We start from the raw sequence: 24,401 nt of genomic DNA, 5'->3' as shown, positions 1-24,401 counted from the left end.
ATATTTCTTTACACACACACACACACACACACACACACACACACACACACACACACACACACACACACACACACACACACACACACACACACACACACACACACACACACACACACACACACACACACACACACACACACACACACACACACACACACACACACACACACACACACACACACACACACACACACACACACACACACACACACACACACACACACACACACACACACACACACACACACACACACACACACACACACACACACACACACACACACACACACACACACACACACACACACACACACACACACACACACACACACACACACACACACACACACACACACACACACACACACACACACACACACACACACACACACACACACACACACACACACACACACACACACACACACACACACACACACACACACACACACACACACACACACACACACACACACACACACTTATTTTACATCCTTCATCTCCACCCACACCCACCCTGACATCCAGAGCCACAGTCTCATCCACACGTTCACCTTCACCCATACCCGAACTACCCACACTCTGCACGTGAGCTGAGTCAAAGTAAAGATCGACTTACCTAAAGCCTCTCAATCTAATACTGAGAAACAGGGAGGTTCACACGTAAAGCCGCATTCCTCAAACAGTGGACGAGGGTGCATCCAGGCTCTCTATTTGTGACGGTCATTTGTGGAACAGTTGGGCATGTTAGATGTGATTATCCTGCTTGCCGTGTTACAGAGTGTATGCAGCAGTGAAGTACAAAAGACCAACATTCTTTACTTTGTCTATGTACATATTATGATGTGGCTAAACAAAGACTAGGAAAAACATGAAACCCTTTTGGGTATTAAATGTAATTAGCCTACATACAACAAAGCTGACACAGCAGCAAGGATGAAAAGCAAAATACATTTTACTCGTAACGTGCAACACATGAATCAGATGTGATATTATGTGCGGCTGGCCATACTTCGCACGTTATAAGGTGCATACAGTAGTCAGGTACAGAAGCAAGAAACATTTTACTAACATTATGAAACACTTGTGACCATTAGATGTGGTTAACCTGCATCCCACGACACAGAGTGCATACAATTGTGAAGATCAAAAGCAACTATGCCTTGCTTTGTTATCATGGGCTCCACTAACAACTGTTGGAAACTGGGGTCTTGCTTGCAACATCAACATCTCTATGCCAGTGCAATATTTTATTCATTCTTGTTACCCCCAGACAAGTTTATTGAAGGGCAGGCCTCTCATGGTGAAGGAACTTAAAAAAAAAGAAAAAAAAAAGGCAATCTCTATTAACCACCTCACTATAAGGTGGTCTTTCCCTAGTTCCTGTTTGCGTTTATTGTACAACTCATTCATTTTGTTTGGACTTTTGTATTGGGTATGTGTATAATGGGGAGAGAATCATTTGACGGTCGCTTTTTTATATTTAATATAAATTTTCAATTTTCGTGCAGCGGAACGGCTGTGGCTGAAGGTTAGCATGGTCTGCTACTACTCAGTATATGCACCAAGTCTAGGTTTCGAAACTTGAAACGTGCAGGACACTTAAAATACTGTAGTATGTCTCCATGTACTAACATGTTTGAACCCTGTCGATTCATAACAACAATTCTTAGCTTACAGACCGTCCCACACAAACAGACCCATTACAACACTTCGACCAAGGGCTTCACCTTGACTACAGACCCCCTTCCCTTATTCGTTCTCCACTAGCACAGGGAAGGAATTACTGTGGCTACCACTCCCTGTCAGAAACTCCGGCCAGTGTGCTGTATCAGTTGAAGTTCTGTGAAGCTGAAAATACAAGTCACACGTTTTCCCAAAATTGGATACTGCTCTGACTCCAAAATAATTCGGAATCAGTTTAGCAGTAAGCATAATGCAAAGTTACCTACATCTCTGATAAGACAGCTGATGAGAACGTCATTACCTCCTGCTGTACTGCTGTTTATTTATTTATTTTTTTTTCAAAGCTTTCTTTACGTCATTTACTGTAATACTGGAAACTGCTGTTTCCAGCACTCATTTATCTGGCACTGATTTCACATTCATAATATTGATACAGCACAGTTTTCCGTAAAATCAGTCTTTCAAACTGAAAATCAAATTTCTGTTGTTTGTAACCTGGTTTCTGTGTATTTCAAGACACAGATTAGTTGCTTTCATATCTCAGCTCAAATCGTAGCTTCAGTGACGAAAACAGGCCTGGTGGTGCAACAGCAAAGATCACTCGCGTCCAATAACGTGCAAATAAAACCTTAAACACCAGACAGTTAGTACCATAAATAAGCTTATCTAAAGGGTGGCAAATAAATTGCGACAGGATATACCAAAGCACTGTACGTGGGCATAGGTAGGCGCGGGTGCGTACGTGTGTGTGTGTGTGTGTGTGTGTGTGTGTGTGTGTGTGTGTGTGTGTGTGTGTGTGTGTGTGTGTGTGTGTGTGTGTGTGTGTGTGTGTGTGTGTGTGTGTGTGTGTGTGTGTGTGTGTGTGTGTGTGTGTGTGTGTGTGTGTGTGTGTGTGTGTGTGTGTGTGTGTGTGTGTGTGTGTGTGTGTGTGTGTGTGTGTGTGTGTGTGTGTGTGTGTGTGTGTGTGTGTGTGTGTGTGTGTGTGTGTGTGTGTGTGTGTGTGTGTGTGTGTGTGTGTGTGTGTGTGTGTGTGTGTGTGTGTGTGTGTGTGTGTGTGTGTGTGTGTGTGTGTGTGTGTGTGTGTGTGTGTGTGTGTGTGTGTGTGTGTGTGTGTGTGTGTGTGTGTGTGTGTGTGTGTGTGTGTGTGTGTGTGTGTGTGTGTGTGTGTGTGTGTGTGTGTGTGTGTGTGTGTGTGTGTGTGTGTGTGTGTGTGTGTGTGTGTGTGTGTGTGTGTGTGTGTGTGTGTGTGTGTGTGTGTGTGTGTGTGTGTGTGTGTGTGTGTGTGTGTGTGTGTGTGTGTACAGTCGGCCAAGGTTCCGAGTTTAGCATTAGCGTTGCTAGTCCTCTCTCTACCTGGTTTGCATCGTAGGATATTCCATACAGAGATTGCAACTAGTCACAGGTAAAGAGGAGAGGGGTGCAGGGGGATGACCGGGCCTGATGAGTGGTTGGTGGGGATTCAGAGGTTGAGGGGGTTGGGTATTTGGTTATAAGATTGGAAGATCACACGGGAGTCACTTTGCCATATATGCCATATTAATTATTAAGAGAGGCAATAAATATTTAGGATTGTACCATCGCACAGTAGCGTAGCACTGCAAGCGTTTGACTCATGCCTAAACCATTTTTTTAAATTCTTAGGGAAGAATTTAAGCCAAAAAGACTGAGCTAATACCTAACTCCTCACCTCCACGAATCCAACTACTATCCAGTTCATAAATCTCTAAATATATATTTCTGTCTGTCTATCTATCTATCTATCTATCAGTTTCTTATGCAAGGAAGAGGGAACCAAAGGCCAGAAGTTAGCAACACTGTTCCGTCCAAGAAAAAATAAAAACAAAATAACAGAGCCAAATTCTAGATCCGTTCGCTTTAAGATTCCTGAACTCACTGCGTTTAAAAAGCACGGAGTTCACAGGCAGTACGAAATACAGACAGAGGAAGATTGTTCCAGAGTTAACCTGTTGTCTTCATGAACAACTGGGAATAACGGTCAACTCTTGCATTAGAGAGCTGGACAGAAAAGGTATGAGAGTTTGCTGCTAGACGGGTGCTACGTGCCAGTAGTGTGGTGGAGCGATGCAAGCAGACAGTTCAGAGGAACAATGATCACTGAAGTAGCGATAGGAAAGCGATAAAAATGCAACAGTGTGGCGAAGAGACAAAGGTTGAAGGGAGCCAGTAAGAGTAGGAGAGTTAATGAGACGAAAAGCCTTTGACTCCACTTTGTTGAGACGAGCTGTATGTGAGGAACTCCCCCCCCCCCCACACACACATAAGGGTTGTACTCTACACAGGGGCGAATAATGCTCCTGTATAGTGTCAACAACTGTGCAGGGGTAGAGAAGGCACAGATTAGGCTTAGCACATCTAATCTCTTGGAAGCAGATTTTACAAGAGAGGAGATACGATCTATCCAAGATAAATCCCGAGAGAATGAAGCCTTAAGTATGTTCAGTGGTGATGCAGGATTGAGTTGGATACTATTAAAAATTAGAGGATACTCCTGCGGAAGGTTTTGACGGGTCGAAAAATGTAAGAACTGATATTCTGATGCACTAGAAATAACAAAATTACTTTTACCACAATCAGATATATGAACCTTGTTAGACATTAGGTGTGCCGATGCCTCATCCCTTGTTTGTTGAAGTAACTGTTGAGATGGACGCTGCGTTAAGCGGATGGAAAGGAGAAGAGTGGAGTTAAAGCGTATGAGTGGATAGGGTTAGCTGTACAGCTCAGAAGGTCATTGATGAATTGAGGGAAGAGAGTTGATGACAGGATAGAGCCCTTAGGAGCACCACCATTAATATCTCTAGGAGAAGAACGGAGGCCATCTACGACAGAAGTTATACTCGTAGAACGACCAGAAAGAAAGTTAGAGATGAATGCACAGCTAGAAGGATAGAAACCGTAAAAGGGCAGTGTGGACTCGATTGAAAGCCTTTGAGATGCCAGTTCCAATGGCAAAGCTTTCGCCGAAGTCCCGAAAAGAGCATGACCAGGAATGTGAGAAGATCACCAGTGGAGCATCCCTGGCAGAGCCCATACTGGCAATCGGAAAGATTATGATAGGAAAGGTGCTTATTATTTTTTTTTAATGAAGAGATTTTAAAACTTCAGATATACAGGGTGGTAAAGCAACTGAGCATAGTTAGAGGTCCGGGAATGATCATCCTTCTTTGGCACAGGCTGATTGAGAGCAAACTTGCAGCAAAAAGGAAAGCTGCAAGTCAACAGACAAAGGTGAAAGAGGTTACCTAAGATTTAGGTACAGATACACAGTTCTTGAAGACAACAGTAGGGACCCTATCAGGCCCTTATGCTTTATAAGTATTGAGGCCAGTGATGCCAAAAAGTACATCAATGGAAGACATCTTAATGTCAGTCATGAGGAAGTCAGAGGGGGGAAGTGATGGAGAAGCAGCACCGGAAGTGTCCAAGATGGACCTGGAGGAAGAAGTCTGAGCAAAGAGTTCTGCTTTTTCAGTAGAAAAAACAGCTACAGAGCCATCTGAGTGGAAAAGAAGAGGGGATGATGATGAAATAAAGTTGTCCACTCTTCTGTTTCCTCCTACTCTTCTTCTTGCCTAAATTAATAGTTCTCTATTTTATGTTCATTACCCATGCAGTGCTTTACTCAAGTCATCGTCACTCCAGTATTTCCGTGTTACACATTTGTCCTCATGCTGGAGCCCATATTGACTGCATGTTTATGATGAACAGTTGAAAGTTGTTGAGAAAATGTCTTGCTGAACATCTGATGCTTTTTTTCTTTTACTTGTAACAATAATACTAATTATGGAGAAAGTGTTAAAGTTATGACTTAATGGTTATCTCTAATATTCCTAACGATTATGGATAAATACTGATAGCGAGAAGACATTATGCACACATGCAACATTCTGTTATTCATCTTTCTTTTTGGCATCAGTAATAATTGTATTAACTCTGGAAAATTACAAAACAAAACGGATTATAATCATTATTACAGCGCTCACGAAGGGAAAGCGAGAATTATGCTTTACTCGCCGTATTGGCACGCGCGCGCGTGCGTACCTGCGCGCGTGTGTGTGTGTGTGTGTGTGTGTGTGTGTGTGTGTGTGTGTGTGTGTGTGTGTGTGTGTGTGTGTGTGTGTGTGTGCGTGCGTGCGTGTGTGCGTGTGTGCGTGTGTGTGTGTGTGTGTGTGTGTGTGTGCGTGCGTGCGTGCGTGCGTGCGTGCGTGCGTGCGTGCGTGCGTGCGTGCGTGTGTGTGTGTGTGTGTGTGTGTGTGTGTGTGTGTGTGTGTGTGTAAGCAAAATAACAGTTTTCATTTGATATTAATTAAACTTGGTGGAAGAGTTTTGGGACAGCCCATGAGGAAACTTATTGTATTTGAGAACAATAAGTCACAGAGTTTGGTAAAACGGAGACCAAGAAGAAAAAAAATAAATAAACAGTTTTTATCCAGTTTTGACCAAACATGAGGGAAGGGCTGAAGGTAAAGCAAGAAGTAAATTAGGTCACAGTCACAGAGCAAGGTCAAAAATCAAACCGTGTGTCTATTTGTTAACAAAATAAACGGTTTTGATCTGGTTTTAACTCCACTTTTTAGAAGGGTGGAAGGAAAGCCAGTGAGTAGATATTTTGTTTTTGAGAATAAGTCAAAGGTCAAAATTACAGGTCAAGGTCAACTTAATCACTGTTTATCCGATTTATATAAAACTTTGATGAAGGGCTAACAGTATGGCAAGAGAAGAAAGTAATTACGAGCACAGTTAGAGGTCAAGCTCACAAAGAGAGGTCAAAGATCAAGGTCTCAAGGCAAGGTAACATGACAATGTCAACTAAGTTTTTACCTGGTATCTAATTTTAACTAGACTTTGTGGGAGGGTAAAACCACTTTCATTCCATCTGAACCAAACTTAGTGAAAAGGTTAAGAATCAGACAAAAATAATTATTTAGGAGGCAACAGTCCGTAGGTCGTCAAAATAATACATACAGGGCAAAGTCAAAAATTCAGCCGGCAGAGTAAATGCTTCACTCGGAAATTACACTCTCTGACTGACTCATCGTGTTGCAAAGTGGTATTCTTAATTCCCAGGTAACCACTAATGGCAGGTTGGTGATACGGTGAGGCTAGAGTCTTCGACTGACCCTCAACACAGCCACACACTAACATCCCACATACACCATATATTAACTCCAAACCAGAACATCATATTTTGAAAATAGTGTTCTTCAGTCCCAGATAACTACAGCAGAAAGGTTGGTGAAATGGTGAGGCTAGACGCAAGAATGCAATACAAAAAGTGGTGTTGTAATGAAGTGAATATTGTTGCTGTTTATAATACATAATCTTTCCTTTGCTGTGAAGCCTTTGCCAAGAGTCGGACACCTTAAAAAAAAAAAGTGTGTGGCAGTAATATGAATGAATTCTAAAACGGAGGCGTCCCACTGAAGGGGTTAAAAGAACTCTATGTGGTGAACTCCATTAGATCGTGACTGCTTTCTCACTCTCATCGTAGTAAAAGGGTTGATGTAGACGCAGCAGACAGGCAGACCACTTAATCAGTCACTTTGTTAGTCTGTCAGCCAGTCACCCAGTTAATCTACCAGTTAATAAGTCCGTCAGTCAATCGGTCGGTTAATTCGCCAGCGAATCGGTCAAGCAGGCGGGCAGTCATGCAGAAAATCATGCCGTTATTAATCAACAACTCAGCGAATTAGACAGGTAGCAGGTAGGCCGGTAGGTAATCAGGCAGCCAGTCAGAAGACCAAACAAAATTGTCCTGTTGCTCTCATCGTACAGGCGTTAACGTAGTGTGAGTGAATGAGTGAGTAACTTAGGCAGTCCAACCACTCCAGTTAATTACCAGACAATCAGCCCATCATTCACTAACTCATTATCAATCCTTCGCTCAGAAACTGTTAGCCCTTCACTCACTCAGTTACTATTAGCCCTTCACTCACGCAATAATTGTTATCTCTTCACTCACTCAGTTACTGTAAGCCCTTCACTCATTCAGTTACTGTAAGCCCTTCACTCATTCAGTTACTGTAAGCCCTTCACTCACTCAGTTACTGTTAGCCCTTCACTCACTCAGTTACTGTTAGCCCTTCACTCATTTTGTTACTGTCAGCCCTTCACACAGTCATCGTCAATTTCTCATTCACTCATTGCCCCCCAATATGCTCCTCCTCCTTCTACCCTCCCCATATGCTCCCTCTCCCCATTTGTTTCCTTTCCCTCCCTCCTTCCCATAATCTCTCCCTCCTTTCATCAACTCCACCTTCCCTATCCCTTTCCAGGCACCCCTTCTCCCTCTCCCTAAATTCGCTCCCCATCTCCCTCTGTAACCTCCCCATCGGATTTCTTCCCTCCCTTCCCCATCTCCTTCTTCCCCTCCCCATCCTCCTTTCCTATCCTCCCTATCTGTCCCCTGTCTCCCTACCCAGTTAACTCTCCCTCTTTTCCCTCTTCAAATCTCCATTCCCTCTTCGTTCCTTATCTGCTCCCCCTCCTTCCCCTCTTCTCTTCTCTCACTCCCCATGCCCCACCTACTCCCCTCCATTCTCTTCCAATCCTCTCTTCTGTCTGTCTGTCTGTCTGTCTGTCTGTCTCTCTCTCTCTCTCTCTCTCTCTCTCTCATTTATTTTCTTCAACCCAGTGACCAAAACACACACACACACACACACACACACACACACACACACACACACACACACACACACACACACACACACACACACACACACACACACACACACACACACACACACACACACACACACACACACACACACACACACACACACACACACACACACACACACACACACACACACACACACACACACACACACACACACACACACACACACACACACACACACACACACACACACACACACACACACACACACACACACACACACACACACACACACACACACACACACACACACACACACACACACACACACACACACACACACACACACACACACACACACACACACACACACACACACACACACACACACACACACACACACACACACACACACACACACACACACACACACACACACACACACACACACACACACACACACACACACACACACACACACACACACACACACACACACACACACAAAAGAGGCAGGTATGTTAAAACTTCCACTGGTGAGTGAATCCAGTCTGGCTTCCCCAATACCGCTGAAAATGCAGACAAAAGCGAACTGGAGAGCCACATGGACAGAAATACCAGGTGTGTGGGTGTTGTGATACAGTAGCGTGTGGTTGTGGGTGGTGTGATGTGTGGATGTTGATGTGGGTATGGTGTATAAGTGTAGGTGTATGAGGGAGGCGATAGACGAATAAGCATAAAGAAATGTGATCAAAGGATATGAGAAGTTTGTGTGCGTTGGGCGAAGGTGATACAGGAACAGAGAACAGAGAGTTGTGTGGAAGTGTGTTGACAGAGACATATGTGGTGATTGTGACGATGGGGCGTGTAAATGGTGACTGGAGTGCTCGCATAGAAAAAGGGGAGAAAGACGAAGTGTGGTGATAGAAGTGTGGATGGATGGGAGTGGTGACAGAGCAGTGAGAGAGTGAGGTTTATGAGATCGTGATGGAGGAATGTGGGGTAAAGACAGTCGAGTGTGGGGGTGGTGATGGCAGTATTGATGTAGGGGGTGGTGATGGCAGTATTGATATAGGATGTGAGTGTGAGGTGTGCGGATGGTGACAGCGAAGATGTGCGTGAAGTGTTAGTGTGGTGATAGAGGAGTGAGGGAGTGCGTTATGTAGAACTGATGATAGTGAAGTGCGTGAATGGTGACACAGGCTGATCTGCGTATGGTGTGTGAGTGTGATGACAGTTGGTGGTAATGATGAAGTGTGCTGATGATGTGGGTGGGGTTGGGAAGAGGGAAATAAATATGTGGGTAATGTTGCTGATGAAGGGTTAGTGATGGTGATGGAAGTGATTTTAAAAGGTGTAAGTGAGGGTGATGATGGTTGGTTAGGGGTGGCGTGTGTGTGTGTGTGTGTGTGTGTGTGTGTGTGTGTGTGTGTGTGTGTGTGTGTGTGTGTGTGTGTGTGTGTGTGTGTGTGTGTGTGTGTGTGTGTGTGTGTGTGTGTGTGTGTGTGTGTGTGTGTGTGTGTGTGTGTGTGTGTGTGTGAGTGTGTGTGTGTGTGTGTGTGTGTGTGTGTGTGTGTGTGTGTGTGTGTGTGTGTGTGTGTGTGTGTGTGTGTGTGTGTGTGTGTGTGTGTGTGTGTGTGTGTGTGTGTGTGTGTGTGGTGACAGCAGCGGTAGGTGGTAAGGGTGGTGACAAAAGGGTTGGTGGAAGTGACAGAGGAATTGGAGTGGTGACAGTTGTAGTGATGACATTGAGATTGGGTACTAGTGGTGATAGTAAGCAATGTATGCGTGTCTGTGGTGATAATACTGGTGATAATTAAGAGGGGTAGGTGGTGAGGGTGGTGACAGAAAGGCTGCTGGTGGTAGGGGAGTGTCTGTGAGTGATAGACGACATGATGAAAGTGTAGACGACCAGAGAGAGAGAGAGAGAGAGAGAGGTGACGTATTAGTGGTGAGGCTGGTGACTGTGGGGGTTTGTCGTAATGAGAAAGGAGAGCTTGGGTAGTGTTAAAAGTGGTGTTAACAGGAGAAGGGGTAGGGGTGATGATACTGGAGGGATGTGTGGTGCTAGACAAGAGAGATTGGTGGTAATGGTGATAGTGGAGGGATCTGTGGTGATAAAAGAGGTTACTGGTGATGCAGTGGGGGAAGGGGAGTGTAGGTGATAAAGGATTTGGTAGTGATAGATAGTGGAGGGATGTGTGGTGGCAGAGCAATGGATTGGTGTTTGGTGGCTGGGCGCGAATGGTTATAAAGTGTGTGGCATTGGTAGCGGGGGGGTAACGGTGATGCTGGAGAGGTGCGACATTGGTGCTAAAGGGATGTGAGGATAGTGCCAGAGGGGTGTAGGGGGGTGGTGCTAGAGGGGTGTGAGGGTGGTGCTAGAAGGGTGCGGCAGTGGTGCTAGAGAGGTGTGAGGGTGGTGCTAGAGAGGTGAGACGGTGGTGCTAGAGAGGTGAGACGGTGGTGCTAGAGAGGTGTGGCGAGATGGTGCTGAAGGGGTGAGGCGGTGGTGCTAGAGGGGTGTGGCGATGGTGTTAAAGTGGTGTGGGGAGGTAGTACTAGAGGGTGGTGCTAGAGGGGTGTGCCGGTGGTACTAGAGAAGCATGACTGTGGTTTTAGAAGGGTGGTGCTAGAAGGGTGAGGCGGTGGTGCTAGAGGGGTGTGAGGGTGGTGCTAGGGGGGTGTGGTGGTGGTGCTAGAGAGGTGTGGTGGTGGTGCCAGAGGGGTGAGAGGATAGTGCTAGAGGAGTGTGGGGGTGGTGCTAGAGGGGTGTGGGGTGGTGCTACAAGGGTGTGGGGAGGTAGTGCTAGAGGGGTGTGACTGTAGTTTTAGAAGGGTGTGACGCTGGTGCTAGCGGGATGGGAGGGTGGTGCTAGAGGGATGTGACGGTGGTGCTAGAGGGGTGTGGGGGTGGTGCTAGAGGGGTGAGGCGGTGGTGCTAGAGGGATATGACGGTGGTGCTACAGGGGTGAGGCGGTGGTGTTACAGGGGTGTGGGGGTGGTGCTAGAGGGATGTGACGGTGGTGCTAGAGGAGTGTGGGGGTGGTGCTAGGGGGTGTAGTGGTGGTGCTACGGGGTTGTGGCGGTGGTGCTAGAGGGGTGTGGTGGTGGTGCTAGAGGGGTGAGGCTGTGCTGCTAGTGGGATGTGAGGGTGGTGCTAGAGGGGTGAGGCGGTGGTGCTTGAGGGGTGTGAGGGTGGTGCTAGAGGGGTGTGAGGTGGTGCTAGAGTGGTGTAGGGATGGTGCCAGAGGAGTGTGGGGTGGTGCTAGAGGGGTGTGGGGCTGGTGCTAGAGGGGTGTTGGGCTGGTGCTAGAGGGGTGAGGCGGTGGTGCTGAAGGGGTGTGAGGGTGGTGCTAGAAGGGTGAGGCGGTGGTGCTTGATGGGTGTGAGGGTGGTGCTAGGGGGGTGAGGCGGTGGTGGTAGAGAAGTGTGGGGGTAGTGCTAGAAAGGTGTGGGGTGGTGCTAGAGGGATGTGGGATGGTGCTAGAGGGGTGTGGGAGTGGTGCTAGAGGGATGTGGGATGGTGCTAGAAGGGTATGGGGATGCAGTGCTTAAATTGTGTGGGGTTGGTACTAGAGGGGTTTGGGGAGGTAGTGCTTGAGGGGTTTGGGGAGGTGGTGCTAGAGGGGTGTGGGGGTGGTGCTAGATGGGTGTGGCGGTGGTGCTAGTGGGGTGTGGGGGTGGTGCTAGAGGGTTGTGGAGGTGGTGTTAGAGATGTGTGGCGGTGGCGATAGAGGGGTGTGGGAGGTGCTAGATGTGTGTAGGAGTGATGCTAGAGGGGTGTGGGAGTGGTGATAGAGAGGTGTGAATGTGGTGCTAGAGGGGTGTGGAGGTGGTGCTAGAGGGGTGTGGGAGTGGTGATAGAGAGGTGTGGGTGTGGTGCTAGAGGGGTGTGGGGGTGGTGCTAGAAGGGTGTGATGGTAGTGCTAGAGGGGAGTGGGGGTGGTGCTAGAGGGGTGTGGGGGTGGTGCTAGGGGTGTGTGACGGTGGTGCTAGAGGGGTGTGGGGGTGGTGCTAGAGAGGCGTGGCGGTGTTAAAGAGGCGTGTGGCAGCGGTGTTAGAGAAGTGTGACGGTGGTGCTAGAGAGATGTGACGGTGGTGTTAGAAGGGTGTGACGGTGGTGTGAGGCGGGGGTTGACTGTGCTGTTAGAAGGGTGTGACGGTGGTGAATGAGGGGTGTGAGGGTTGTGTTTAAGGAGTATAGTTGTGATGCTAGAGGGGTGTGACGGCAGGGTTAGAAAGGTGTTATTGGTGCTAGAAGGGCGTGACTGTCGTGCTGGAAGGGTGTGGTGGTGGTGTTTGAGAGGAGTGACGCTGGTGCTGGAGAGATGTGGCGGTGGTGCTAGTGGGGTGTTGCGGTGATGTTAGAGGGGTGCAGCGGTGGTGTTTGAGTGGTGTGACGATGGTGCTATAGAAGTGTGGTGCTAAAGGGGTGTGACAATGGTGCTAGAGGAATGTCACTGTTAGAGGGCTGTGGAGGTCGTGTTTGAGGGGTATAATGGTGATGTTGAAGGGTATGACGGTGGTGCTAGAGGGATGTGTCGGTGGTGTTAGAAGTGTGTGACGGTGGTGCTAGAGGGATGTGATGACTGTTAGAAGGATGTGACGATGGTGTTAGAGGGGCGTGACGGTGGTGTTAGTGCGGCGTTGGTGTTAGAGAGTTGTGGAGGCTGTAAGAATGCGTAAATGGCAACGTAATATGGGTGGAGGGAGATGGGGGTATTTTTTTTCTGTATTTGGTACAGGTTCATATGACATCCAATGAAAGATGACACCCCTCCACTATGGAAGGAAGACAGCGAGAATGAACCCTTCCCATGCTGATTAAGTCTGAACTTGAAAGGAATGTCTGCAGTGGAAACGGTATGAACACACTCTTACCATCAGTGTTTTTTTTTTTTTTCTTAAGGATGCACGATGATTCTCTTAACCTGAAAGAATATTCTAACGATAAACTAGGCGACAGACTTTCTCGATTAACTCCTTTGTTGGTACAAAGGCAATTACGTATTTCATTCAAATAAAATAGTCAAATTTGCTCAGGTAAAGGTATATCCTGGTATTCTTAGGGCGAGAGTTCTTGCTATTAACTAGTTCTTTTTAGTTCACTCATCCTGCCAAGTTCAGATCTGATTCTTCCTAGGAACACCTCCGATAGTGAGAGCTTAATATATATATATATCTATATCTATATCTATAACTACCTATTTATCTATCTATCTATCTCTACATACTATATATATATGGATAGATAGATAGATACATACATACATACATACATAGACAGACTGATAGATAGACAGATATAGATATATACGTATGCGCGCGCGCATGCGTGTGCGTGCGTGAGTGCGTGCGTGCGTGCGTGCGTGCGTGCGTGCGTGCTTGCGTGCGTGCGTGCGTGCGTGTGTGTGTGTGTGTGTGTGTGTGTGTGTGTGTGTGTGTGTGTGTGTGTGTGTGTGTGTGTGTGTGTGTGTGTGTGTGTGTGTGTGTGTGTTATACGGAATTTGTGTAACCAGTCATTTCATTAAATCCCTAGGGAATTCGTGAATTTGGTTTAAATTAAAATGGGTAAATTAAGGTTATGTTTATTTAAGCTGTGGTTAAGTTAGGCAGGGATAATTTAGGTTAAGTTTAGGTTAGGTTAGGCTAGGTTAGTTGGTTTCGGTTCGGTTAGGTTAGATTAGTTAATATGAATGCTAAGTTGTAAGCGTTCATATAAATTAACCTAACCTAACCTAACCTCACTAACATTGTCTAACCTAACCTAAACTTAACCTAGATTATCCCAAGCTAGCCTAACCGCAGCCTAAATTAACTTAACTTCAATTTACCTATCCTAATTTAAACTCATTTCACGAATTCCCTAGTAATTTCATGAAATCTCTGGTTACACAAATTCCCCGTAACATATACGTATATTAAATCTTTCCATACAGTTATCCAATTTAGCTTTGTTTTATTTTTCCTACCCTCCCACAGGTCAATGAAGCTGAAGAAAGGTCTGCGTGTAGAGATTAGAAACGACATCCATTTAATTCTTCAATACAGTTACGATTTGTATTTTATTCTTACCCACACTTTACGATTGTTTTTATCCTAAGCAGGGCCTCTCACCATGAAGTGATTAATTCCATCGCAGCTAAAGAATACTCAGGAGTAATAACAGTCAGGCATGTGCCCCAATCAATCACACGTTATTCCACACAATCTGTGACAGTTCAAAAGAAAACAAGACGGACAGCACTCTCACGTGACCCCAGAAATGAAACGAAGACTTCCTCTTTCTCCTTCAAATGAACAACACTGAGTAATATTATGCGCTAATATTATAATTTATTTTGTTCGTTGGGGTTCAGTGACACTGGAGTAGCATAGATTTATTAATACATATACAATATGTGCAGTATTTACAGGGATAGGCGGACATTTCATAAAAGATGAAATTAAGGAGATTAAGTGAAGGACGATTTTCGATGTACTGTACTGTACCAGTAGGAATGGGCGTGCGTGCTTGCACAAACACATACACATACATAGATCTATCTATCTATCTATCTACTGTATCTATCTATCTATCTATCTATCTATCTATCTATCCATCTATCTATCTATCTATCTATCTATCTATATATATATATATATATATATATATATATATATATATATATATATATATAGGTAGGTGAGGCGCTCACCATCCACTCACTCGATGTAGTGCTGCTCTCGGATGTCTGCCCTTTCCTCTCCTCCATCCTTCATTCCTTCCATCCACTTCTGTCTTTCTTTCCTTCATTCTCTCCTCGTCCTTCTGCCTACGAGTGACTTTACTCTCCCTCTTCTTTCTTTCCTTCATTCTTTCCTCTTCCTTCTGCCTGTGGGTGACTCTACACTGAGTGACAGACCTAATGGTTTCCTGTACACCAGGAAACCATTTACTACACTGGGTGGTGACCATATAACCAAGTTTTGGCGCCTCGTGGTTTAGTGGGTAATTGAGGCGCTCCAATCGGATTGAGCCGGTGAAAGTCTATATCCAAGGGGTGGCTGGGGTTTACTGCTCACGTAATGCCACTCAGGGATGAGTGACGCTGGTCACTCTCATTTTACATGTCAGGGCAAACTTGCCTGGTCCCGGGCTCCTACGTCCCTCATGGGGCAACGTAGGATTGGATGATATATATATATATATCATTTATTGGTGGTGATGGTAGTATAGGAGAAAGTTAAAATTACTTACCAGTCGTGAGACTTGCGTTGTTGCAACTCATATTACTCATTCGCTCCCTAACTCGCATACAGGAAAAAAGTTTTTGGCAAGTCATTTATCCCATAGTATGCAATGCTGTCATCAGCACCACACTGTTGCCTTTCTCGGTGACTAAGTATCTCGATGTTGTGCCACTTTTATATCTGCAGTTACAGCTTGACACCACTCAGTGTGGTTGCCATTCATCCTCGTGCTGTCATATGAACGAGGTCAGCACGATCCAATGTACACCTTTCTTGCGTTTACCATTATCGTATACATCAATGATGTCTCTGCGAGGGTGAATATAGCACGGATGACGGATTCGAAGATGATGATGGTTGGCCATCTTGCTTCATCTAGTGCCTGTGAAAAACTAAGTCAATGTGACAGCAACCCGTCACTCGTATCTGAGACCCCGAGTTGTTAAAAGTCACAGCACTTGTGAGTTTTCCTAAATGGGTCTTGGAATTTCTTGCAAATTTATGAACATTCATAAGAACTTAGCTCCGATAAAAACCGGCCATGGTGGCAAGAAATCGACGGTTTATGGTTCACATAACCTTACTGTTGCCCTTACAGTGGTGCATCGGTGTGTGGGATCGTGATGTTCAATAATATACTGAAATTAAAATGAATGGCTGATATACCACAAGCGACAGCGATAATCAGTGATCACTCGTTACACAGTGGTGAGATGATGAACAGAACTTTTGGTCGTTCCTAGTATGTGTATGTTTCAGTAAAAGTCGGAAGGTTTGGAAGCACAACAGAGTATTATGGCGGACAGCACAGGGGGCCATGCGCTTGTGTGTGTCGGCGTATTAGGTGTCTAACGAGGTGGTCTCCACAGCACCATCAGGCTCTAGTGGCGATGAAGGTGGCTAGAGATGGTATCCATGTATTTATTTTGGGTACCCGGATGACGAAGAGAGGCAGGTGGTTAACTGGTGGTGAGCAGGATGAGGGTAGGCCGAGCGAGGAGTCTGGAATCACGGAAGAGTCAGAAATGAATGTCACTGTCGGCCTCTGAAAGCTAAATGGGTTACGTGATGGGCAGGAACAAGAACGTAAATCTTGTTTCAAGATTCTCAGTGAACCCACTGAATGAGCCTGCCTCAGTGGGACTAATAATGGAGTAGAGTTTTTGTCCCAAATGTCTTATATTTCTTCGGTCACCGAGGAGTTTACCCAGTTCCAACTGCGTAACTCAGGCTAGAGGACTCTATGTCAAGGTAGGACAGCGGTTTGTTCGGGGAAAGACAGCACGTGCTTCCATCAACACACATTCTGACCCCATCCGGGTATTCTGCTCCAGTGAAGAATGAGACAGAGTTGGTGAAGCCATCGTTCTTGGAGTACGACTCAGAGGCTTCTGTATCAAGTTCGTTGCCCCTGTCTTGTTCGTGCTCTCTCCCGGGCTTTGCAATTGTCCGTGCTCCTTCTTGAGTTCTTGCCTCGTCCCTGGGGACGTATGTAAAGGTGTCTTTCTTCTGCAGCATCACATAATTATTTTCACCTCGCAATGTCCCCTCCTGACTTAGAACAATACAAGGAAATATTGCTGTCATATTTCCCTGGTTAGCAAAATTTCTGGGGAGTATTCTGGTCTAACTTTACACTCAACCTTATAGCCTCCTTGTCTGCACACACACACACACACACACACACACACACACACACACACACACACACACACACACACACACACACACACACACACACACACACACACACACACACACACACACACACACAATGAAGAAGATCCTGGTCTCTAATATTTTCCATATTTAGCTATACTCTTACTATTCTCAATAATCTATTTAGAACAATCCTGAGAAATAATCAACTCTTACACTGGCTCTACCTGTAATATGTTCTCCTTGCTTTAGAGCAAATAGTATCAATGAAGGTTCTATGACAAATGCTCCCAAGACAAATACAATATATATATATATATATATATATATATATATATATATATATATATATATATATATATATATATATATATATATATATATATATATATATATATATATATATGCAAAAGCTGTATTAAATCTATCTAAATCAAACTTTCTTCAAAAGCAAGCATCAAAACTACTTAACAACCCTAATGACAACAGAATATTCTGGTCAACTCTTAATTCTTTCAATAATAACTTTAACAAGTCATCTTCCATTCCCCCACTAAAATCTTCAGATGGCAATATTACAAATGACCCACGTGGGAAAGCAGATATCTTTGCTAGTACCTTTGCAAGAAACTCTACCATAGATGATACCAGCCAGAATGTCTCAGTACTGGAACTTGATTCTCCCGAAATTGCCCCACTTAAAATACAGACAAGATTTGTAAAATCCATCCTAGACAATTTACCTACCAACAAAGCTCCAGGTCCAGATGGAATTCCGCCAATTGTTTTGAAAAAGTGTTCCCCTGAACTTGCCTCTGTCCTAGCTAAATTATTCAGACTATGCATACGTACTTCTTTATTCCCAAATTCATGGAAAGAAGCCAATATCCACCCAGTTCCGAAGAAAGGAAGTTCGTCTGACCCCTCCAATTACAGACCAATAGCTATCACATCTTCTCTTGGTAAGGTATTTGAAACTTTAATTAATAAGCATATTGTTAAACATCTTGAATCCAACAACTTAATTAATGATAGACAATACGGTTTTCGCCACGAAAGATCCACCATTGACATACTCAATCTCTTAACTCATACCATCCATCAATCAATTGATCTTTTTGGAGAAACTCATGCAGTAGCTCTTGATGTCTCTAAAGCTTTCGACAGAGTATGGCACCGTTCCCTGCTGTCCAAACTCCCTTGCTATGGACTAACGTCTTTTGTTCCTTTGATTTCTTCTTATCTTAGTGACAGGAAAATAAGAGTAAAAGTAGATGATGTATATTCGAATTTCCACTCAATTAACGCCGGCGTGCCACAGGGATCAGTTCTGGCGCCAACCCTATTTTTGGTTCATATTAATGATCTCTTATCTGTCACTCACAATCCCATTCACTCATATGCAGATGACTCAACACTACATAGTTCATTCACACTCAGACATCCATTTACAAAGTCTAATATCTCTACCTCTCAACTCAATACAGCCATCTCCATAAATCAAGATCTATCTACAATCAGTGAATGGGGACAAAACAACCTTGTCTCTTTTAATGCTAGTAAAACTAAATATATACAGTTTACTAATAGACAGATATTGCCAGATTCGTACATTACCTTCAGTGCTACTAATATTCCCATCTCCAAAAGTATTGAAATTCTTGGTGTCTCACTTAACAGTGCCCTCAGCTGGACCTCTCATGTCAGATCACTTGCTAAAACCGCCTCAAGGAAACTTGGATTATTGTACAGAGTCCGTAACTTCTTCGCCGATGAGCAGTTAGCTATAATTTATAAGAGTCATGTGCGCTCTCAGCTTGAATATTGCTCACCCTTGTGGAATGGTTGTGGAGAGGTTGCATTAAGACAACTAGACAAAATTCAGAATAAAGCTGTTAGAATCATTAACAACCCTGCCATTACATATAAACTACCTCCCCTGCAAGTAAGAAGGAATGTTGCCTCCCTTGCATTATTTTACAGATATTTTTTTGGCAAATGCTCAGACGAAGTTGCGTCCATGGTGCCACCTCTCCATGCCTTCCCTCGTGCTACACGGGCATCTGGTAACGCTCATGACTGGAATGTCACTCAACCACATTGCAGAACTTCTGCCTATCAGAATTCTTTCATTCCCCGAACTGCATCTCTCTGGAACTCGCTTCCCCAGAGTTGTTTTCCTCCAAATTTCAACCTACAACTGTTCAAGTCTAATTCTTACAGATATTTTGTGAACAGAGGACACCAGTAATCTGGTGTATGGATTATTTTTTTTTCTCCATTTGTTTTTCCTTCCTCCGTTCTGTTATTTAAAAAAATATATATATATATATATATATATATATATATATATATATATATATATATATATATATATATATACATATATATATATATATATATATATATATATATATATATATATATATATATATATATATATATATATATAAAAGAAATAAAATAAAAAACAGGGGCAATACTCACAGCTTAGCATTTTTTTTTAATAAGGCTTGACGTTTTTTGGCCCACACCATTGCATCCTTCTTCACTAAATTATCTACCTGTCTTATTGTCTGTCTGTCTGTCCTATGGCTCAAACCTTTGTGGCATCATTCGACTTTAATCTTGGTATTCTTTGAATATCCTTGGCTTCCTTCGTTCATAACGTCGGATTTCTTTTTTCATAATCTTGGCATTCCTTGACCTTAATCTTGGTTATCGTTGATCTTAAACTTGGCAGTCTTTGGCATTAATTTTGGAATTCTTCGACCCTAGTTTTGGCATAGTTTGATCCTATTTTTTACATGCTTTGACCCGAATCATGGCATTCTTTGACCCTAACTTCAAAAATCTTTGACCCAAATCTTGGAATGCTTGACTCTATATCTCGACATGCTTTGACCCTACTTGACACTAGTCTTGGCATCCCTCGGCCCCAACCTTGACATCCTTTCCTTCGGATCTATGGCAAGTAACTCTTCAGTCCTAACGTTTTTATCTTCCAGTGGGATATTTTACGCAAACCATACATAACGACACCTAGCCTAACTATGAAACTCATTTCCTTCACCCTTGACCCTCGTATCCTTTGATCCTAACCTTGGCATCCTTCGGTCCTCATCTTGGCATCTTTCAGTCCTTACCTTAGCATCCTTCGACCCTTGCCAAGTATGTTTTGTTGGCGTGGCCAAAAATTTAGTACCGAACTGTCTTGTATAACATAATGAACATCTACCCAACCACTAGGTGCGAGTTGTGATCATTTGTTTCATTTTCAATTGTCCTGTGAGCATTTGCTTTCCGAGCATTTGTCTTCTGATATTATATTTGGTGATTATCAGTCCTCGCGGTCATTTGTCCTGCAAGCGTTTGCTTTGTAATTATTTGTCTTCAGTGCACTTGTACTGTGAGCATTTTTCTTATAAGTACTGCATTTGTCTTGCGCGTATTTGTCGTTTGAGCAGTTTATTTTGTGCGCATTAGACTCGTAAGCATTTGTAAGTAGTTGTATAGTAAGAATTTGTCTTCTGAGCGTTTGTCGTGTGAGCATCTCTCTCTCTCTCTCTCTCTCTCTCTCTCTCTCTCTCTCTCTCTCTCTCTCTCTCTCTCTCTCTCTCATTAATTATCGTCAGAACATTTGTTATATGGACATTGTTGTGTGAGCATCAGTTGTGTGAGCATCAGTTGTGTGAGGATTAGTTGCGTGAGCATGTGTCGTGTGAGTATTTGTTGTGTGAGCCTTTGTTGTGTGAGCCTTTGTTTTGTGAGCCTTTGTTTTGTGAGCCTTTGTTGTGTGAGCATTTGTCGTGTGTGCATTTGTTTTGTGAGCCTTTGTTGTGTGAGCATTTGTCGTGTGTGCATTTGTTGTGTGTTCATATGTTGTATGTGCATTTGTTGTGTGTGCATTTGTTGTATGACCATTTGTTGTGTGTGCATTTGTTGTGTGTGCTTTTGTTGTGTATGCATTTGTTGTATGATCATTTGTTGTGAGTGCATTTGTTGTGTGTGCATTTGTTGCATGTGCATTTGTTGTGTGTGCATTTGTTGTGTGTGCATTTGTTGTGTGTGCATTTGTTGTGTGTGCATTTGTTGTGTGGGCATTTGTTGTGTAGGCATTTGTTGTGTGGGCCTTTGTTGTGCGAGTATCTGTATGAGTATCTGTTGTGTGTGCATTTGTTGTGTGTGCATTTGTTGTGTGTGCATTTGTCTCTTTTTGGCTGTCGTGCGTGCCACTGTCTTGTAAACACCTGTCGGTACAACCTGGTGGAGGACTCGTGTCTACTCTTCCACCCTCAATCGTGCTATTACCTCCTGCCCAGGCAAAATAATGTTCCACGGGCGTAACACCACGAGCCCAGGCGTTATACAAAGAGATCATTACTATTGGTTTCCGATGGGCAATTTCCATGGAGGCTTAAAAATACCAATTCTTTTATCCCTAGTGAGGCTAAAAGCATGAGAGAGAGAGAGAGAGAGAGAGAGAGAGAGAGAGAGAGAGAGAGAGAGAGAGAGAGAGAGAGAGAGAGAGAGAGAGAGAGAGAGAGAGAGAGAGAGAGAGAGAGACAGAGACAGAGACAGACAGACAGACAGAGACAGAGACAGAGACCGACAGACAGTGAGACAGAGAGAGAGAGAGAGAATGTCAGTGAATGTTTATTTTTGCATTATTATATTGCTGGGGGATGCATATTCTCTGGAACTGGGAATGAACAAATGGATGTGAGGCCTGTTACCGCTGTCCATTTGATGATAGTGTCAGTTTTGTGTATTCGTCTTCCCTGCTTCCGGGAACTACCCACCTCATTTATATCCATCCATCCATCCATCATCCAATCCTATGTTGCCCCATAAGGAGAGTAGGAGCCCGAGACTAGGCAAGTTGGTCCCTGATATTTAAGATGAGAGTGACCAGACTCACTCAGTCCTGAGTGGCATTACGTGAGCAATAAACCCCAACCACCCCTTGGATATAAACCTACACAGGCTCAATCCGACTGGAGCACCTTAATTACTCACTAAACCACCAGGCGCCATAATCTGGTCATATGGTTATCACCCAGCGTAGTACATGGTTTCCTGGTGTACAGGAAACCATTTGACTTGTCACTCAGTGTAGAGTCACCCGTAGGCAGAAGGAAGAGGAAAGAATGACAGAAGAGGGAGTGTAAAACCACCCATAGGCTGAAGGAAGAGGAAAGAATGAAGGAAAGAAAAACAGAAGAGAAAGCAAGGAAGGGAGGAAAGGGCAGACACCCAAAGCAGCACTACATCGAGTGAGTGGATGGTGAGCGCATCCACCTACCACAAACCTCATTTATAATAATGGGAATAGCGTTAGGCAGCTGCTGCTGCTACTGATGGTAATGATGCTGATGATTCTAGTGATAATGATGACGACATTTACGATGATGATGATTCTAGAGATAATGATGACGACATTTATAATAATGATTCTAGTGATGATGACAGTTATGATGATAATGATGATGATGATGCTAAAGTAGATGTGCATTTTCTTCCTGTGCATTCAGAGAAAACATGGACATTGCAAGTTCAGTCCTGATGTATGTATGCTAATTTCTCTGAAATCCATGTGTTCACAATCTCTTATTTATGATCACTGTTATTCTTAGGAGGGGGACTGACCCCCATGAATCATCGGGGAGAGGGCGGGGCACGCTCTCTAAATATCGCATAGGAGTCCATTGCACATCTGCTAAGATATCAGAGTCACATCTGGATTCCTTTTGTTTTCTTTGAGAATGTTAAATACTGTAGGGTGGGGGTGGGGGGCTGGTCCACGTAAATATCATGGCTGGAAAACTGTATATAGTGGATGATCTTTGGAGCAACCAGATGAACTCACCTGATAAGTTTATTCAAATCTTTCTTCTATTTCTGAGAGTTTTTACCTGCGGAGAAGCCGACAAGTCTATAAGAGGTACGCCTGGAGATTTTTTTTTTTTTCCCTGCGTCAAGGAATGTTCGAATATCTGCTCTTGGAGAGCTCTGAGCGATTTGCTTATGAAGTGCAACGTTGCCCAACTTGAGATTTTGAGTTGATTTAACATGTCAGTTGTTATGTTAGCTGACGCATCAGTTGACTATTAGACGATTTTAAAATTTGGCTGTAAGGAGGCATGTTAGCGACTTCCTTATGAATCGCAAAGGTGCTTAGCTTAAAATTTTGAGTTTTTTGACATGCCAGCTGTTGCATCAGCTGATGCATCAATAGTTTCGCTTCAGGCCTTGCTATTACTGAGAGGTGGCTGATCCCCGCCCCACAAGAACCATTGGGGTGGATCAAGCTCCCTAAGTATCGCATAACAGATGAGAGTCCATTGTACTACTTGTACTTGTGTATCGAGGCCATATCTGCCCTCCTTTCACTACTTTTGAGAATTTTTTATTTGGAGAGGGTGCTTACCCATCCAAAAAAAATAATGATGGCCAACTTTATATCGTGGAAGACATTTTCAAGGAATCAAAAGAACTGACCCGAGATATATCTTTGAAATCCATGTGCTCAGTTTCCCCTACCTCTGACAGCTATTTATGGGGAGGGAGGCTGACCTCCCAGGGATCGTCGGGGAGCTGGGGGGTCACGCTTCCCAAATATCACATTACGGATGAAAGTCCCTCCGACAACATGTACTAAGATGTCAAAGCTGTATCTGCTCCCCTTTCACTGTTTCTGAGAATTTTTGATTGGTGTGGTGGCTGGTTCCCCTAAAAATCATGGTTGCAAAATTGTATATAGCAGAAAACCTTTCCTGCACCTGATTCTAACGCAACGGCATAGAGTGTGTTGCTGAAAATGATAGCATCCTGCTTCGCAGGATTAATAATTTTAAGAACTAGCAGGGGTACCCGGTGTTGCCATAGCCAAAAAGACGAACACTCTAATCCTATTTGTTCTAGTTCATTCTTGCTCCTCCAGAACGACTATGTACCTCATAAGTTTTTGGAAAGGGATTATAAGAGGTCCAGGAACTTTCTATTTCAGCTTTCGCAGACTAACGCACAGTACTTGTGCACACTTGTTTACTGTTACTGGTGACCTCGAATGACTTCCGACCGGTGACCTCAAATGACCTCGGGAGTCAACCCCACATAGCTTATGTCCGAACTGGAGATCATGTGAGTTTTCATGTCAAAAATTCGGCTGCTGGGTCCA

This window comes from Coenobita brevimanus, chromosome 13, assembly GCF_032717465.1.
Source record: "Coenobita brevimanus isolate Jiangsu-jjx chromosome 13, ASM3271746v2, whole genome shotgun sequence".
In the NCBI taxonomy this organism is placed as follows: Eukaryota; Metazoa; Arthropoda; class Malacostraca; order Decapoda; family Coenobitidae; genus Coenobita; species Coenobita brevimanus.
The sequence above is the reverse complement of the archived record's forward strand: the minus strand, read 5'-3'. Positions refer to the sequence as shown.